General features: G+C 42.3%; 1 non-coding gene across 1 annotated transcript; it reads left to right on the plus strand.

The window, feature by feature from the left end:
• The first annotated feature begins 145 nt into the window (after positions 1 to 145).
• TRNAT-UGU (transfer RNA threonine (anticodon UGU)) lies at positions 146 to 218 on the plus strand. Its single transcript has one exon. It is a non-coding gene; the product is annotated as a tRNA-Thr (tRNA).
• The last annotated feature ends 19,964 nt before the right edge of the window (positions 219 to 20,182 follow it).

The raw sequence follows: 20,182 nt of genomic DNA on the forward strand, positions 1-20,182 counted from the left end.
AGCCGCTTCCCGCTGCAGCCTGAGCGGGGCGGCGGGGGCGGCCGCGACGCTCCCGAGGGCGGCGGGAGGCCCCGGYGGCGGGGGCGGGCCCAGGCCTGGGCCGGGCGCGGCGGCTTAGGGAGCTCTCGCGACTGCTGGTAGCGGCGGCTCCATAGCTCAGTGGTTAGAGCACTGGTCTTGTAAACCAGGGGTCGCGAGTTCGATCCTCGCTGGGGCCTTTGTGTCCTTTTAATCGCTTATCTCTCATTGAACCGCTTGGAGCACGGCAATGAGCGTAATTTTGGGGCTAGTGGTAGTTTCGGGTGTTTTATTCATGCTCACAGAGCTTTCGTGCAGACTTCGTGGATTTTGTTATTAAGAGAAGCATTCAGGAAGCCGTTTTGATAAAATCCGAGGGTTAACGGGGAGGCTGCTTACCTAACTAACATGTGGCTTCGTGGTGCACCGGCAGCGTGYAGGGGGACCAACACGCTTCAACACCCTTTTGAAAGCAGCGTGGGCACAGCCAAATGAATACTTGTGCAGCTCACATCACAGTTCCCCCAATGGGTGCTTTGGCAAAATKCTGTTAAGGGGTTTAAAAGGAACAAATTGCCCCTGAGTGGCAAATAAACTGGTCAGGATTATCTGACTCTTCACAGCTTATCAGGGAAGCAGAGCTGTTGGTTTTATTTCAGTGCCGGAGGCTGGACAGAGAATGTCTAATAATTCTTTGGCCTGCTCTTTTATTTTATTTATTTATTTATTTATTTATTTATTTTTGCTTCTGGGTTATAGAAAGAGCCAAAAAACTCAGCTCAGCACAAATCCTCTTGAGCACCACACTTTAAAGATATGCATTAATTTTTTTAAGGAAAAAACCTATGAGCAAGGCATGCAGTGTCTAGCATTGCAAACATCACATCAGTCATCATTACCAACATCAAGCAGGAGAATTTATAYCTACGTTTTGGCAAGGGGAAGGGCCAACACGTACAGCACACGTGTTGCAAGGTTTCGAACCATGGCATAGTTACTGAAAACACACGCAAATGGTGGAGGCTGTGGCTTGGTGTGTCTGCGGTGGGGCGCTGCAGACAGCACTGAACCCCTCCGGCCGGCACGCGGCACGACAGCTTCTGTCCAGCATCCCTTCTCCGCTGAGAGCAGATCGAAGCTRTGATGACATTGCTGCGAGGGGATGGACGTGGCGGTTTTTCCTTAGGGCAGGACACATGCTATACCATGAGGCCCAATGAGTCCTAAGAGCCCTTGAATTTGCTGCATTTCRGGGTTATTATACAGTTTGCTTGGAATTTGTTCATAGTATTGGCTGCCTGTCTTGTCCAGGGAAATAGCGCTTTGTCCTAATCTCAGTGTTATCAGTTGACTAACAAAATAAACCAAGTCCTCCATGGTTCGGTGGTCATCCCAAAGTCCTTGAAGCAGGTCCTCGGAGGTGGGGACAAAAGCTGTCTTGTGAGAGGCTCTGTTTTCCCCGGGGACTGGCCAAAGCCTTGGCACAATGTGGCTCCAGGCCTGATGTGGACGGGGAGCTGGGTTTTGCTGTGCCTCAGCAGAGCCCAGGCAGATCTCCGGTGCGCCGCTTGCACAGACTGCCTTAGCAAGCACTCAAGCTTGTGCTAATAAAAGGCTGTGTAATTTGTGTGGTCTAAACATAACTGATAACCTAACTGAAATAGGCAGAAGCTGCCCCTGCACCAAGGGCCTGGCGTGCTGCAGCGTGATCAGTGCCTGACCGGTGGCGGGACTGTGACGCTTTAACCGTGGAGGAAAGGCTCGTAYGCGTAACGCTTGACTGCTGCGCCCCGCACGTCCAGTCCATTTGGTAGGAGTAGGGTCTGTCTGTCCCTGTTTGTTGTAGCTATCTCTCAGTAAGCTACCACGGAGCCTTTTCTGAAACGCTGGCGGGTTGACACAAGTGCCTTCGTAGGGGTTTGGAAGCGTGAGTGGGAGCTAAGCCACCTAATGTTAGCATTTAAATTATGCTTCCATTTTAGGCATCTACTAAATGAATCCTCTTTTTTCCTTTTTTTTTTCTTTTTTTCCCTGTACGTCATGTGTTGTTATATAATCAGGGCAGAGTGGTAGATGCTCTTGAAAGCCTCCAGAGGGAGAGCCTGCTCGTCCAACGTCGGTGCCTAAGCTTAGGCAGAGTGGTTGGGGCTGTGTTCAAAGACGTCTACTCTGGCCCGTAGCCGCGCAGGGAGCCGGGGCGCTTTGGGGACGCTGCTTCGCAGCGCGCCTGGAAAACGGGGCCAAAACGGGCTGGATCCCTTGCAGCGAACCACGAGCAGGCGAAGCAAGGGCGAGCGAAGGGACGAGGGAGTGCCGATGTTGCTTYGCTTCAGAAACTCGATTAAAAGAGCAGTGTTTTACGGTCATTCTGCTGCCGGGTTATACGCGGCAGAGCGAGCGACTCGCTATTCTGGCTGAGCCCACGCAAACCGGCAGGGACTTGGCCCCGCGGCAAGCGTGGCGGCACGGCGCCCCAGGCTGCGGCTGGTTGCCCACCRTGGCCCCTGACCAAAAAAAATCTCTTCTGTCCTCTACAAGTGACGTAGTCAAAGGTCCCTGCGCTCTGTTGCCTGCTATATCCGTACATAAGCTATATCCATAACAGCAATTTTTACTGCAGGTGAGGAACGTGTCAGAGCTTTGCTCTGGAAGGCTGAGGTGACCTTCACTGGGTCTGGTGACACAGTCCGTGGTGCCACGATTAGAAAATGTCTGTGTGGGTTGTTTCTCTGAGCAGTGCAAAGGGTGCTGCACCTGATGGTGCTGACAGTCGATGTTTTCGTTTTGGACTGCTAGCAGAGAATTACTCCTGAGAACTACCGCAGTATCTGCAAAGGCAGATGTCTACCATGACTGCAAGATATTCGGCGTTCATCTGGGAGATCTGTCTCCTTGTTATGCTTTTCCCARGAAATTTATACCCATCCTGCTCAGTTCAACAGTAGGAGGCCTTACACACGGAGAGTCTATTTGCTTGACAAGTATACTGATTTTTCTTTCCAGATATSTAACAGAAATTGATATACCAAAGCCTGGTTTATTGTAGTGTGATATAATTTCTGACACTGGGAATCAAAGTCAATGACTGTGAAACTGATTTAGCCATCAGAGGCATCAGAGAAAGAAAAATGAAATATATACTCTTTCAATATTACACATGCTTTACTATTGTACAGGTAGTGCCAAATCGTCATGCACTTGTAAAAAACAAATCAGATAACCTCCCTTCCACCAAACTCCATGCACTTCTAAAATCTAAGATGAATAGAGAATGTTTCCATTGGCTTAAGCAGAAAAGAACCAAAGAAGTCCTGACTTGTGTTTCAGGCCTTGTTCCTAAACATTCAAAGCTCAGTGACTGCAGATTTCTGCCAATGAGGTAAGTCCGAAAATTGAAATTAATGGCATTTTTTTTCTCCACTTGTCATGAATGCAGCAATAAAGAAGGTCTTCAATGAATAATGAAAATGTTTACTCTTAATTAACTCAGATCTTAATAACACTAGCGACAGAAAAAATCTGTTTGTTTTCTAAAGATACTGTTTTTAGTCAGACAGTGCCCTTTTAATTCTGTTCTTCTGGTTAYGAAAGTAATAAGAAATTCCTTGCACATGACAAAGCTATCTTCCTCCTAGGAAAGCAGACAGAAATGTCTTCTCGTAGCTCCCCAATATATTTAACCATCTGTGAAATATGTGATCCCAACCTTGTGTATATTTTAATATCTGTATCTTCTGTCTACAGGTTTCCCAGTAGAGAAGTGTTGCCAAGGATAAACCATGATTTGGGTGGTTTATTATGATTTGTGAATGAATGAAAAAGAGCAAGAGAGCTTGAGTTTAGAAAGGATGAAGCACTGTTCACTTTCTTGCTGCTCCTCTGGGTCTGGTCTTTAGACTTGCCTGGTCCCCTACCTCTTCCAGTCGAGATTGCCAAGCCTGCCCGCTTCTCCTGTGAAAGAAGGGTAAGCTGTGCAGAAACCGGGGAGTAAAAGCCAGTACCCAATTACCAGAGGTCAGCCGGTGCACAGTCGTCTGATGACGGGGTGGAGTTGGCCAGGGCAGACCCAGAAGTACAAGCTCCCAGGCAGTTTCCCAGGCTCCTTGCTGTGCTTTCTGGTCGAACCTACGGGCAAAATAATCAGCCCTATAAAAAAGACATGGTTCAGAGAACTGCAAAGCTTATCTTGATATGAGCATAAATTAATCAGGAGACTGTAAATTGAGAACCTTTACTATAAAATAAGGCTATCGCCTAWGTATCAATCTATTCAAGTGCGAGAAGCTGCTTTGCTGACATTGAGGTAAACGGAAAGCTAACTAATGCTGTGTGTACGTGACTGCCTGTCTGCCTATCTCTGATTTTCTCTGAGAGAGACCTTGTGCATAGACTTCTCACATGTAAAGCACATTGATTCCTTCTGAGGATAAATAAAGGATTTGTTCCTTTTGGTCACCAAGTTACAGGCTATTTTTGGACAAGAATGCTCTTACTTGCAGTCCCCGTGCTGTATGCATGAGACTAGCTAATAACYGTGGTGGCTGGTACATGCAAGCAGTCTCAAATCACAATACTTTCCCCCCTGAAAAAAGATTGGGAATATGTCTGCTCATTCCCTTCAAAGCCATGGTGTTGCTAATCATATTGCCACTGCAAGAATTTTAATCCTTAGAAAAAGTTCTTCATAATGGTAAAATAATAAAGAGCGAAACCAAGAAAATGAGTATTTCTCACTTCGCATAGCAGCTGTACAGAGACAGCTGTCACTATTAATGGGCTAATATTTTCTTAGACTGATAAAACACAGTATTAAAGARCAATACCGTTGTGATCTGCGATAAAAAGACTGTAACTTAAACAGGACTCTATCCTTCCACAGAGGCTTCAGCAAGACAAGGATATAGCATTTCTATRCATAATTTGCATTGAAAGCAACGTATCAGTTTTCTAAATAATTAGAGGAAGCTTCARATTAAGTCCCTGGAGTATAATACATGAGAGACCTTCCCTGTGGATTAGAAATTGCTTATAGCTGTTTATAACTTTTATGCATTGGGTAATATRAGGATCACATTTTGTTTGGACTTGTCATTTCAGAATTACTTGGTGTAAGAATTTGGTATTTGCATGTTTAATCTGCAGCGAGGTGCTTACATCACGGTTACTACTCATAACTTGTTTTATTCTAGAAGCTAGATGAAAAAAGGCCCCAATAATGACTACATTAAGAGTATTTGTAGAAGTGGGCTTTGGTTAGAGGTAAAACAGATGAACTTCAATATGGATATTTTTCAAATCCTAGGTTTACAAAGAAACAATAGGATGTGCATCCAGCTGTTATTCTGAGTGTGACTGGTAATATAGTTTGCTCACTGCTTTTCRATCATTACTTAATTAAACTTGTAAATGTTATATGTTAATGTTATAGCGAATCAGAAAGAAGTCTGACCTCTGGTGCAGAGGGAGCCCTGCCTTTGGTAACAAACCAATTAGTAGGCTACTAAGCAGAGGTGGGAGAAAGCTCTCTGCTGCTCTTTTGAACAGAAGTTTTTTTTCTGTGATTTTCATATTTTTTCCTTGTATTTAATGAATTTCCTGAGCTCTGCAGATCTATTCTTCCAAGAGGCTGATAGAAATGCTGGTGCATTTAGGCCTTCTTTCAGTGAATAATAGCAGCCAGTATTCAGCATAAAACTTTCAAAATGACTGTCTTGGTGCATGTGCAGCGGACGTCCGGGGAAATCAGATACTTGCGTGCCATCAGAGCATCAACCCCACCTTGCAAAGATGGGCCATGGGAGTTCACTAGACTGTTTGAACTAGCCAGGCTGGTTTTATTTTAAAAAATGTTAWTTCAGATGCCATAATTAACAACTTAATAACTAGAGTTCTACAAACTCTTTATATCCTGTACCACCACAACAGTGAAAACAGAATTGAAATGAATGGTTAAGACTGTTCTCAAATAACCTTGTTGCCCCCCTGCAAACAGTTCCACAAGGTGCTGGCTTTATCAGTGCATATTTACTGCCTGTTCTGCCTTCTGGGAGCAGAAACATCTGTCTGCTTCCCCCCCGCTCCGCAAAAGTAGGACCATGTCTCAAAGGCTCTGTGGCAATGTATGTGCTGCCATCAATGACATRATTCCTTAAAGTGTGGAAATACCAGACCGAGCTTTAACTTTTATAGATTAGTTACCAATAGCTGGAAAAATGCTGTAGCCTGGAGGTCAGGAGCTGGAGTCAGTGTCCAGCACCACAGGCTGGCTTTTATAGCCGCAGCCAGGGTGCTGTTTGGGTTTACAACCCGAAAYGAGCCTTTCACGCTTCACCGTTACTGGACTTTAAGGCTGCTTTTTGGAAGCTTGAATTCATGGAGTCCAGTGAGCAGCACATGAGTCAGTGCTGGTCTTTCTGGGCTTGTGTTTCCCCRTTTGGTGAACCAATTTGCTTGTTCTAGGTCTGAGCCAGAGAGCTCCCCAAAATGCAGCTCCTGTGGCTGATAAAGGAGTTAGGGGCTGACAGAGAGCTGGAGACCTGAGCTCGCCCGGCGATTGAGATGTTACTTGACACAGCGAGCTAGCTGTGATACACTGCAACACCGCTGCTGCTTGTTTAGCTTAAAAATSTCAGTCAGCCAATTAGTTCAGTGAAGCTTTTCAAAACATTGCCTGTGAGGTTATTATAATTGAAGTGCTAACACAGATAACCTACATTCCCAGTGCTGAGTGGCAGAGAAGAAATTCGTAGCACAGGGCTGAGTCTGAATCTGATAGAAAATGTGCAGATAAAACCTTGTCACAAGAATTAGAGGTTTTTTAATATCTGGCCTTCGCTGTGATTTTCATCTCTCTGCGCCATTCTGCGTATCTTGCTTGGCATGATGGCACGTCTGCTGAATTCTCCAGTCAGCTGAGGGCAAAGCAGACTGCTTGAGCATTGCAGGTGCCTGCGGTGGACTTGGGCTGTTACTGCCTATAGCCCCCTGTAGTGCAGCCCAGCTGTGCGCCAGCTGTGCTCGGGCAATGGGAGGAAGCCTCTGTGCGGCTGCCGAGAGGGACCGGTGACGGCGTCCGAGCGCGGCGGCATCAACCACGAGGAATCAGTTCCTGCTCCTCCCCTTGGAGCTGCAAAATGCCGGGGGCCGGCTGCCCTCAAACACAGTTGATAAACACATCTGAGGAAATGTCAGGCCAGTTCAGGCAAGCCTAATACGCCTACCCCACCGCTGACAGGAGCCCGTAGACCATCCAGCCCTCAGAGACGCTGCGTTGCACCCGTCCTTGCTCTCTTGAGTCCGTGCTGCTTCGACCCTTCGCTTGCATTTATCTCTTACAGTTCTAACCTGCTTTTTAAAAGCCGGTCTCTAATTTATGTCTCTTTGTTCCTTTGTGCCATCACAGAAGCTACTAGAGGGGCTTTTTCAGCACATTATCACAGACAAGTTCAGTCTTTTTTAAAAAAAATGCTTCCTTAAAAATGATTTTTCCATTTCTCCCCCCTTTTTTTTGGAAAACATTTACATCCTACTGTTCCAGCACTTCTAGTGTCATTTAATATTCAGCTTGGCCTTTCTGCTTCCACAGGGGGTTCAACTTCCTTTTGGCTAAGAAAAAATATCTAGGTGAAGATGTAATGCGGCTGGACAATTAGCCGCTAAAAATAGTTTGCTAAAGGTCTGGGCAATACAGAGACCTCTATAAACATTGGATTTGCAGACGATGTGTATTCAGTCAGAGTAGTTTGCTTAATCCTTCATGCTCTGCTAAATGATTTACCAGGGCTGCTGCTTAATACACCTTCCTGAAAAATCCACTATATTCTCCTGTTACCAACAGTAATCAAACTTGTAAATATAGTTGCTCACCAAGGTTTACAGAGTTTAAGTAGAAAATAAAATTCTAAAATGAGATTATGCTGACATCTGTCTTCTTTTGTCTCATCATATTTGTGGCTCATCAATATGTGGCATATTTGCTTAAGTCAAAAGGATAAAATGATCCCAGCACCTCTTATTTGGTGGTAATTGAAATAAAAGCATGTAACTGAGTAGGTAAAATTAAAGTCTGATGGGTGTTCATTAGAAACAGAGTTATCAGATTTTGAGACCTGCTTCATTTAGCCGTGCCTCCTGCTTCAGTGTATTTTCTGCAAATGAAAGCAGAATCAGTTCAGCTTAGCTAGTGCTCTGTGGCAGAGCCAAATTCTAGCATCCTTAGTCAGTATTTTACTTAAATCTAATTCAAACCTCCCACTGGCTTCGGTCTGAGAAAGTGTTGGCTAGATACTGAGTAAGGATTTCAGCATCTGACTCTGTAATTACGAGATCATCAGGCCATGTGTAAACATTGTATGAATAGAAAGAATTAATTAATTATTTAATGTATTAACGTTAAATTGGTGAAATGCAAGAGTAGGTTAGGAACTATACCCCATACGTTCTGCCTTTAAGTCATGCTTGACTTTTAGCCTGGAACGTCTGAATGGAAAGGTTACTAAATTCTGCTGTTGAAGTGCTCATCTTTTGATCATCACATACCCTGGATTTCTGAGATATTTCTTGTAAGTAAAGCAAGATCATTTTATGATTTTTAATTAGTATTCATTACCTTCCGAGGTACAGCCATTCCTTCCTTGCCGGCTATTGCCTCTCAACTTTCTGTATTTTTTTATCTGAGTATCCAAAAACAAACTGGCCCTCAAATCCTTTCTTTGCCTCCCTRTTCTGCTCCTACAAGGTGAAATTAGGTCATTTTTTTGATATGTCTTAACAGGGTGTTTTCTCATACTGCTCAGTACTTTCCATTTCTACCCTGAAAGAAGCATGCAGAGGTTTTTGATAAATGTGTTAGAGTTAGCACCAAACAGTTTTGTGGTGGCAAAGAGCAATGGCAAGAAAATAGGGAAAAGAAAACTTTACAGAGGCTGGGAGCTGTTTACCCAAACAAGATTTTGCTATTTTCTGAGGTTTCCAAAACACGGTAACAATGATGTGCCATGTCAACTAATGCTAAGGCTGATCAGAGCTATTATCTTGAGAAGATTTAGCTGCAGAAAAATTAGTGAAGGATATAATTACACTGATTGTTAGCTGCATTCCAAATTATCATCTGTGACAATAAAATTATTAACTATTAAACTTTAAAAAGCTGGTCAACTAGTAAGTTCAGAAGAGCTATTCAAAACACTGTCCTTGAAGTTATTATAATTAAAGTCCTAATACACATAGTTTATATTTTCAAATTAAACTGTAGTGTAGCTTGCTCTGCACAAATTGCCCCAAAGCCAGGACCACGCAGTTTTGTAACAAGTAGATCAGAGCTCAGAAGTTGATGGAAGAATTAATTCAGACTGTAGTCAGTCACAGCAGGCAGCCGAGGCTGGGTGGACGAAGAGTGGTGAGGGCTGTAGAGGAATGGCTGGTGACTCTGCTGAAGTCAGAGGTCAGGCACACAACCACTCTTAGCATATTTCTGATCTGCGAGTCATCCCTAATGAAGCCTCAAGAGTGGTATCACTGGATCTCTCTATCACCTTGACATTTATTAGGTACACGGCACAGTGGGCAAAAAAAGTTACTCATTTCCCCTACCAACTAAACCTACAATACAAGCACACACAAACTTTTCACGTTAACTATCATTGCTACTAATGAATGAGGGATGGGGCACCAGGGAAGATGGCTTCAAAATGCTGAATGTGGACAAAACCAGAGGCTTCTTTTTCCCTTTCCGCATCACTTCTTGACTGCTTCCTAATATCTGTCTACCAAACTGTTCTCCGTTCCACCATACACCTAGCTAGTTCCTTTCTATCTAAGCATGGCTTTGGTTGGATGATAACTTGGCATGACAGTTTTAGACTTCTGTCATTACTCTTCTTCCCCTTCAGTCCCATAGGAGGTGATATTTTATGTAAGGTTTTTTTGCTGACACAGGTCATATTGTTTTGATGGGGGATGCAAAGGCAAATTTGGTAAAACACCTTACTGTGGGTTCAAAGGTATGAGTATGGGCTGTAGTCTGGACTTGTGCTGAAGACTCCTCCCTTGCCTGCTCCTCACCCTCGCTAAGCCCTTAGGCTGGAGGAGGAATTCAGGAAGCCAAAGATGTCCTAATGCTTGCTCTTTGACTTGGGGCAATGACCTGCCATTACAGCTTTATCTTAATTAGGTTGTTAATTACAGGCATTCTGCCTTTGTACAGTTTGTCTTTGGATGAAATACTGCCTCTTTTTTTCAGAGTCCCCTGTAGACAAGCTCTTGGTGACTCTTGCTAATAGCCTCATTTCTATGACACCTCTAAGGCCACAAGAGCCCACAAGCAGAAACTATAGATCAGTTTCTACTTGTACTTTAAAAACAGATAAGGTAAGTTATAATTTAAAACCCTCCTGAGGAAAAGAGYGGTCTTGCACAGTCTGGTAGCTGTCACTGACCTTGCTCATAGAAAGAATATGACCCAAAAGAAAACTGATAGAGAAAGAAGCATTTTAGTTCCAACATATTCTTATTAAAGACATGTTTTCACTTTGTGGATAAGAACAGAAACTATTACTTGATGTCCTGTTTCTAAAGACAAGAAAAAGAACAGTCTAAATTGTYTTTATTAGTAAAGGCTTATTGTTATATATTAGTAAAGAAGACTAGAAAAGAAAAGTTTAGGAAAAACATATGAAAATATAGTAGACTACACCAGATGTAATATGGGGCTTAAGCAGATGAGAACCAATCCAGTGTTACCCAATTAACTATGGCAGTCTGTCAGCTAAAGTTGCTATAGGTGACTGGATGTGTGCTTGAAGTAACTGCCTCAGTTGCTCAGTTAATRTCTCTTAGCCGATGAAGATCAGTAACTTAGGAAGGTCTGCGTTCATCCTCTTTGTAAATAAATGTATGTGTTCGTACTCCAAAATTCCTTCATTCTTCTCACATTATACATTTTACTGGATAAGTAAGAAATTACTTATCAATATTTATGCCTTGTAGTCATTGACCTGAAAGTACCAATTCACTCACTGTGAATTAATATAAATATATTGTACAATCTGTGAATCAATGAATATTTTGATAAGGTTGTACATGCTTTTAAGATATACACAGTAAACACCAGTTGGATGGATTTGTATGGACATGTGCCTTTCCCATCTGGGACTAAGTGTTACAAGAAATTCATTGTGGGGCTGGTACAGTCAAGTAGAATTTGTCTGCTTCACTTTATGGGCCTGAAACTGATATTTCTTTACTTCCTGCCTATTTACATGCTGAGCCAGGTGCTTTCTGAGGTCTCTTCAGAGGGTGGCATTTTTTCCATCTGGCAAAGTGATAAGATCTTCGGGGGAAAGGGCACTAGGGAAGAGAAACTCAAGGTATCACRGCGCTGTAATACGATACTTCCCATCATTTCCTAGCACTACGTTAGCTTGTGGACGGAGATACCCCTGATAAGCACATTGGCAGTCACTGACAAGCAACGTATCGGGCTGGCTGGATCTCGGTGATGACGGCTCCTGCGGCTGCTGGCCTCCGCCCTGACCCAGCCTCACGCCGCGCCGGCAGGGAACCGGCTTAGCCGCTGCTCTCCCGCGGGGATGCTCGAGTGCTGCCCGGCTCTCCGCCTGCCCTGGCACCATCGCTTTGCGGCGGGCGATGCGACAGTAAGTGAAGGCACGGGCTGGCACGCTTCCTCCGGCGACTCAAAACCACCCCTTTTAATGACAGGTTCGCGGGGAACAGACGCTCCACGCTGGGAAGGAGTTTGGTAGTTTAAAAGCCAGACTGGAACGGGAACATTATTGACTGCTCTTCGAGCATGCCTTTTCCACAGCGGACGGGCTGGTTTTATGCTGATATAATGTAGCTGTGTTCCCCGAGTTTGCTTATGAGGAATGTCCCCTGAAACTGCAACAACCTCGCTAGACTCGTTCAGCCTTTGCTCTGCTACCCTTCCCTGTCCAAAAAGCCAAGTTCCTCTCTTAGAAAGAAATTAGCTTGTTTTAACAGACTTTATATTGATAAATACAACCTGACTATTTCTCGTCATCTTGATGCCTTTAGATGCTTATACACAGGTTGTTTCATGTTTTGTTGTCATATCTTTCCAGCTATTAAACTTAAGCAGGCTAGTATATATTTTCCAGTTTTTCCTTTTTTTCTTCTCTGTGGAAGAATAGTGTATTTGTTTATTCAGTCCTCTATGTGTTCTTAAAGTAATTCAGATTGCTTCAGATATTTCTGTTATTTCAGCTATTTCTTTTAAGGTGAATTTCATCAGGCTCTGCTATCAAGCATGTGTCTCTCATCTAAATATTTACTAGCCTGGTCTTTCCTAGCTCTAGCTTGTGTTCCAGAACTACTTAAATGTGTTGAGAATCTGGTCCTAGCTAATCCTTTTATGAAGGTTCAGGTAATGAAAACTTTGTCCTTTTATATTTCATCTACCATTTTTCACCATTCTTGTTTAAGACCAATGAAATACTCTACACTCAATATCCTGAATGTACTAATTAAGCCTTTTCTTATTGCCTTTTATGTCCCTTGCTGGTTGCAGCTCATCTTATGACTTAGACTTTCTGACGTTGTCTGTAAATCTCTTCAAGTTATGTTCAGCAAGTGTCCATGTTTCCATTTTTAAACAATCCATTTTTGATTTTCAGGTCATTAGCMAGCTCTTGATGTTCTTGATATTGATCATTTATATTTCTTATCTTTCCTCTGCGGAGGGATAACCTGCTACTGTTTTAAAATAGAACACTCTAGTATTCTATGTCAAAAGGATATTTCAACACTGTCTGAATTTTTTTCCAGTTTTCTTCTATAAAAAAGAGATTGCAGCAAATCGTTCCAATCTCAGAAGCAGGTTGATTTTGACAGATTGTTTATAAGGCTGAAATGTGATTTCATCAAAATTTTTTCAATCAGCTGCTATTTTAATAATAGTGTTTCAAAAATGGACACAAGCCAGAGGAACAGGAGAGAAGAAAGAGGAACTAAACCACACTGAATACATCTAACATCAGATAGTGCTCCATTACAGCAATGCTTTTAAAGACTTATTGGCAGTACAATTCTGGCAAAGAAAGTTGTTCTTGCCTTCTGCAGCATAAAAGTGCATGTGGAAGATCCATATCAAGGAACAAGCTTTCTGCCTTGAGGCCATTTCCATGGAGAGTGCAGATCATTAGGATTGTTGTACCAGATGGCAGAACTATAAAACCTTTTCTATATGCCCTAGTTATCTTTGGTGATCTGCCAGACCTGTTTTGTAGGAGAACTATGTACTCTTTTCCTGGACAACTTTGTTTCTCATTAAGTGGTGAACTTTCTTGGGTAAAGAAAGGCCAACTCAGAATATATCAGTCAATGAGAACTATCAGAACAGTGAAAAATGTTTTATGGGAAATGGTAGAAATCAGGCCCACTRGATTCATATCTGATCTCTAGATACTAATTGTCTTTGGAAATCTGTCCTTTTACTGTTCTTTATTCTTTAAGTTGTAAAGAGCATAACCATAGCCTGTTATAATCTGTAGTAGATCCCTGTTCTAGAGGTTTGTGTTCTGAGGTTTGCAAGGCACTTGAACTGGATATAGGGAACCCCACAGTCCCACCATCCTTGCCCTAAGGACAGGCTCCCCAGCCAGGGCAAGGACGTCCTCCTACAGACTACCTCCACTGCCATAGGTATGCTGATTAATCTTATATCTTTGAAGGACTTAGAAAAATTTCATTAAGTTTTGCACATCTTGGTAAAAGCTCTTTCAAATGCTAACAGTTTTGCTAATAGATACAGTGCATGAGACATACAGATCTAAAGACAGCCCAGGGACCAAAGGCTGCARAGTCACCTTTGAGTTTTGGTATCTTACTCGAGGGAATCTTTGAATCATAATAGAAGTCTTTCAGCAATTAGAGCCTTCCTACTCCTTGGATCAACTTTAGAAGTTTGTTTTGATCTATTTCCCTGAGGTTTTGCCTCACTCTGCCACTTCCAATTCTCCTTGATTGCTAATGATAAGAATCATTAGCAAATTAGTAGTCTTTGTCARGTTGTCTTCATTGTCCTGCTAGGAGAAAGTTATGTAGTTGTCAATARTCCTTAAGTCTTCTCCCATTTCACAGCAGTCAGGGAGGCACAATGTTTAGCTAAAACAATTTAGTCCTAAATGAAAATGTGATACAGCTGCATGCAGCCTTTGGGGGAGAGTGGGCCGGATGGCTGGTCCTGGTGGCTGGGGAGAGATGCATGCCCCAGGCTCATTCTAGTGACATAGTTTCAGTTCTGCAGGTGGCAGAAGAAAATGGAAAATATATGTGTGCTTGCGCCGTGCAGTGTGATGGGACAGGATGGTGTCATGGGCACTGGGCAGGGTGCTCRGAGAAGCCATAGCAGCTGAGAGCAGAATGCATGAGCAGGCTGTTGGATCATTTTTYTTTACAGGCTGCATGCAGCCCACGAGCCAAAGGCTGAGCTCTGCTGGTGTAATCAGAAGTTTAGAGTGACGGATGTAATTAAGGTTACAGCCATATGGAGAGTCCATAAAGACAGACTGAATATATTGGTTTCTACAGACAGCCCAAACTATCATCAGACAGGAGAGGACTGTATGATTGATATAAAACAAAGGATATTGTTTCTTGGAGAATCAGCTGTTTGATACAAAATAAATACTTCCAAACTGCCCAGCACACTTCACTCAATATAAATTATGTTATTAACATTGGCTAAAATGAACTTCTTATRGCAAGTGAAAATATTTATATGACTGAGATTTGAGCAATAAGTGTTAATGATGTCCAGTTCAGCTGATTCTCATATGCGTTTAAATGTTGTGGATGGCATCTCTGAAAACACAATGAATGTTAGTAGGAAAGAAGTCTTTTCAATTGGCTCGTTATGGTGTTTGCTGCACAGTAARCTCAGAATTACAAGAAGGCATTCCAGGACTCAAGTTATGAGATATTGTCACTTCCAAGGGCATTTTTCTCAGTCAGACACTCTGCTTTGCCTCATGCTTTGCAAATGCACTTGAGGCAGACTGACATTCAAGGCAACGCATGGTCTGGTGTGTCTTAGCTCTGAATTTCAAACCAGCTGTGACTTAGCTCACAGCTCAAATCAGCTGAGAATATCAGACTATCTTATAGTTCAGGCCAGATGGGACTCAGCTGAGTTTCTTAGAACAGCTGGCATCTCAATTGAAATAATTCTTGCAGCTAATCAGAAAAAGCTTGAAAGATCAAGTTAAAAAAGAAATTCAAAGCCTCTTGCATTTCTCTGGCTGGAGTATTTGCTTTTCTGAGCTACTCCATTTTTTTTTTTAACTTGCATTGCACCCAACCCTTCTATATATTAAAACATTTACCTAGTGTAGAAGATGTAAAAGTTACCGTGCTCCAAGGGAGCATCTGAAGACAAATATTAAGGCTGGAYGCTGAAACAGTCTTTCTGTCAGGGTTTTACACTATGGAAGCAAAGCTCAGTTCAGGGTTAAGCATAAGAGGAATGTGGGCATCAGGAGTAAAGTACTGAAGGAAAGAAATAGGATGTTTACRTGAACATTGAAAATAGTAAATTAACAGAGGCATTCATTGTGCCTGAATTTTGCCTGCTCTGAATATCTAGAGCTTACGTGAAGCTGATTAGAGTCATCTGGTTCTGTGAGTAACATTTAATCTTGATTTAATATAAAATCTCACTACTGTTGATTAATTCTTGCTTTTGTAGATTGTTGTCTTTGCTTGTAGTTATAGCCATTCATTTTCTGAGAAAGTTTAGTTGTGGCTGCTAATATTTTATTTAGTGAAAAGTTTGTCAAGTTATTAGCGTAGCTCCATCAAAAATTGCTTTGTGCTGACACTGAAATGCTCTTTCCAAGCTCTGCATGCTATCCTAGTACAGTGTGTGGACACTTCAGGTAACTGTAATGTTGATATAATTTGCCTGGGCTACAGCTAGCAAAAGGAAGGCAACTAAAGGTTTTGGTTGTGTTTAGATGAAATGTAGTGTACAGAATATGCCACATAATGACATTTCTAATAACAACATATCTATTCAAGTATTAGTCTCTACTACCATTTAAAATCAGCTGTAGAAAATACACACAATTTGGGTTCTGCCCCTTCCTGGCACCTGTGATCTACATAGGTCTGTGCGGTTCATCATGGTTAAAGCTCTGCAAAATGAAGTTCCCATTCTGTACAGCTGGTATGTAACAAAACCACGACCTGGTCTATTAAGGGTTCTGTTGAACTAAACATCTAAATAACTGCTTAATTTTGTGAGTGAAATGGACTGCTTTCCTGCTCAGAAACTTCAAAATCTACTTGTACTTTAAAAAGTCTATTTAAGGAGTTTGAAATTTGCTGCCATTCAACTTGCTACTGGACTCCTTGCTCTCTTGTGCTAAGAGAAGGGAAAAGGAAACTGTGATTGACCTACAAAATATCCTTAATGATTTGTATACCAGCCCTGTCTCCTCTTAGCCATCTCATTACTAAATTTCCCAGACATAGGGGAGAGGAGAAGGAAAAAAAAAACCTTCAAATGGATTCTTTTGCATGAAAAGAACAGGACCTCTTCCTAGTGTTATCTGATTTAATTGTTTTTTCCCCTCAGTTTAAAACTTCTAGAGCTGATTTTTTTTGTTTGTTTTGTGGCTGCTATTAGCTGATTAACCTTGCTTACATTGGAAGGCAGTGTAAGATTTTTTTTTCACCACAGAGCATCTCTTCAAGTTTTTTTTTTTTTTAATGTATAGCACAAGCTGATAAGAGATGTAGTTAAAAGGATGGAGAGTGAGGAGGGAAGAATAAAAATTTGTTCCTTAGACTCTCTGTGCCACACAAGCTGAAATAATTTTGACAGAGCATTTAAAGAAACATGAAATGGAAATGTGGAAAATATTTTSTGCCATAGTTCTTTATGACACAAAAGCAAAGACAAGGAGGAGAACTTGTTCATATGGTAGAGAATCTGATTTTGCCTGCCATGCTTTTCCTGGAGGACTCTATCAATGCTTGGAAACTATTGTGATTTTCTTTTTTTTAATCAAAAATATCAAGGGAAAAAAAGCTGAGTGTGTAAAAAAGGAGAAGTTGCTTGCGGTATTTTAAAATAATATTTTGCTTTTTGCTTTGGCTATGGTCACATCATGTCCTCTCAAACACATAAACAGGTAGTTGGGAGGGAAAAGGTCTAATACTTGTTTTCATTATTAAAGATCCTGTGCTCCCTGTGAAAAAGTGCTGAAAAATATTTAACACTTTGATATGTCCACAGTGGTAATAATATCTAATATGTTATTTTGATTAGAAAAATACTCCAGAACATTGTCTTTCATACTTTACTTACGTGTTTGAAAAAGGGATCAAATGTTTTATTCTCTTTGGAAATCAGTATAAAGGGTCCACACTGTCCATATCAAAATTACAGCCATTTACCTGGCATTTCTACCCTCCCTGAACCCTCATTAAATGGACTGGAGGTATGCTTGCTGGGCCTGGAGTCTTGTTAGATATCTCTAGGTAAATAAGGTCAGATCTGTTTAGCAGTCAATTGAGATTTACTTGAAGAAAATGTAGGATACTGCTACAAGTGTATTAATATTGCAGTCTTTCTTTTCTAATCAGTGTAGTGCCAATTCCCCAAAATAGTGATAGAAGCTGTGTTAGGTCAGTAACGGCAGGCTTCAGGTGGGAAGAGAAGACTCTACGGCTCCTTCCCWGAGAGCAGAGCCATCACCATGACATGTGGGCCCATTCCTAATTTGTGTAATTCTGTCCTGCTTATCTCTAGTCTCCTGCTGTCTCACTGGGTCCCAGTAGCTGTTCCCTACCGTGTAATGTCTTGTGAAATAGCGTGGTGGGCTACTGAACGGGCTGCTGTGGGAGCAGCATTGGTCGGTGAAAGGGCTTCTGAATCTAAGAGGTGCTCTGGAATCGTTTCAGAGTGTAAGGCCCTATAGCAATATCAATATTTCCCAACTTATGGGAGTCAGATGTCTTTGTTGTGGCTGCATTTATTTTCAAAGATGTCTAGTAGTATAGTTTCTCTATTTTTTCCACCTCTAAATTCCAAGTCTTCCTATGCTTTTTCCAGGGTTATATCTCATCAGATTGTGTCCCTGCTGTCTTCCCTAATTCCCTTGTTGTAGTTCCTCTTGAATTCCCTCACTCCTCCAGCCTCTGCTAAAGTGCTATGCAGAAGCTAGTCTCCTGAAGAACTGTAATTACGGAATAGAATTGCGTAGGTGATGATGGGTTTGCCTTTCACATTAAGACAATCATTTTGCCTTTGATTTATCCCCAGTGATGRATGACTTTTATATTCCCCATTTTTCTTGGTTTGATATAGAGTCTATGTCATACCCTGAAGGGGAAAGGTGCTGTAAAATCATCCAGGCAAGCTGTGGCACAGCTGATATTTTCCATACTGTCAGCAAATGCTGTGCACTGCTCCTGGACTGGGAGACTTAAATTTTTCCCCATTCTTGCAAGCTGTYGCACACCCCAGTTTCTAAATTGCAACTGCTAACATCAGTAAGATTTTCTACATTGATAMGAAAGGTTAAAGTGTACAAGCTAAGAAACAGTACTAAGCCTTATAAGGGAGCTTAAGTAACTGTAAAGTACACAAAAGTAGCSTAAAACATTTCCTGAAGACATATCTGTAACCTAACGTCTTATCTATGTTAATGTTCCTCAGAAGCTGAAGCTGTTTTCCTGTGGACTTTGTGCAGAGGGTTAGGGAAGCTTAGTGTGTGCAAGCAGCTAGACTGTACCAAACTACTGGCCATCAAAAAGATTCAAGTTGCTTTAAATAGATTTGTAGGGATCTGGAAAAGTTTAATCACCTAGCTTGCAGCAAAGCATTTGCAGTGTCTGGATTTATCTGTGTTCTCTTCACATCCTCTGGAGTAAGAGATAATGGCTGATAATGTTTCCTTCTACCCCACTAAATTCCTGTAATTGCTGCACAAAGGCTTCTGAAAATGTCCCCAAACTTAAAGCCACGGCTGCCTGTGCAGAACAGAGAACCTATTTCCTAGAGTAAATGAGAAGTGAAGAGTCAGGATTAGATACACATTTTATGAACAAGCAGTATGTGGAAACAATTGTTGTGCTAGAAGAGTAGTAGGTGGTTCATTAAACTTAAAAGGCAAGGAGTTTGAAATTGCCCACTGGCTACAGCCAGGGATGTTTGTTGCGGTTTTTAGGCAAGGGTAATGGCAAGGTGGAAATTCCCTTGCCATTAGGAACCAAGTGATGTATGTGACAGACATTACATAATACCTACGTGTTTAGTATCCAGTCCTTAAATCTTGTTTCAGATATTTCAGTGGCCTTTTTGACTTCCACGCTCAGCTGGCTTCATCGTTGCTGTGATCTGAACCTGAACTGCCTGCCTGATACACCAGGGGCCTGGACAACCTCCAGAGTCCCCAAGTTCTGACTCCTGGCAGCTGAAGCCCTCGGATAAACACAATCTCTCCCTGTTTCCTGCTCCCTGACAGTTGGATTTATCTGCAGACAGAGGTGGGTGCACAGCTCCCTGCCCAGCCCCATGGGCCACCATGCCCAATGCTGGGGCTGCCCTGGCTGTCCCCAGCACCATGCTCCCTCACAGTGGTGTGATGGGTCCTGATGGCCAGGCCTGGTCCTGTCACAAGCCCACATTGCGCCCTGACATCTTCTTTCCATCCAGTCTCCGACTTGCACCCAGCTGGGGCATATTTCTTAATAAAATGTGAAATGCAACCTGTTTGKTTTTTTTGTTTTTTGTTTAACCAGAAAGGTGAGTGTAAAGCTCCTTTGGGAATAATCTTGTGCACCTCCTATGCAYGAGATCTCCACGCAAGCAAAGCAGTCTTTCCTTTGGGATTGGACCCAGTTTTGGCTGTGTATCTGCATAAACTGTATCAATGGTTCATACTGAAATTCACTGTTAGCTCATTCACAYGCTGACCACCCTGCAGTCCAATTAGTTCCTCCACATAGTTTTACTTCAATGCTCTTATGCTCAGTATTCCCTTAATTTATGCCATCCATGTAAGTTTGAGCTTTTAATGACCAAGGGCAGCCTGAAGTGAGACACTGTTACTGTTGTTACTGACACCAAGTAAACAACTGGAGTTACTGCCTATCCTGATCTTTGGCTGGTCGTTTG

Source organism: Rhea americana, unplaced genomic scaffold, assembly GCF_003343005.1.
Source record: "Rhea americana isolate MKP2758 unplaced genomic scaffold, rheAme1 scaffold_5, whole genome shotgun sequence".
NCBI classification, from domain to species: Eukaryota; Metazoa; Chordata; class Aves; order Rheiformes; family Rheidae; genus Rhea; species Rhea americana.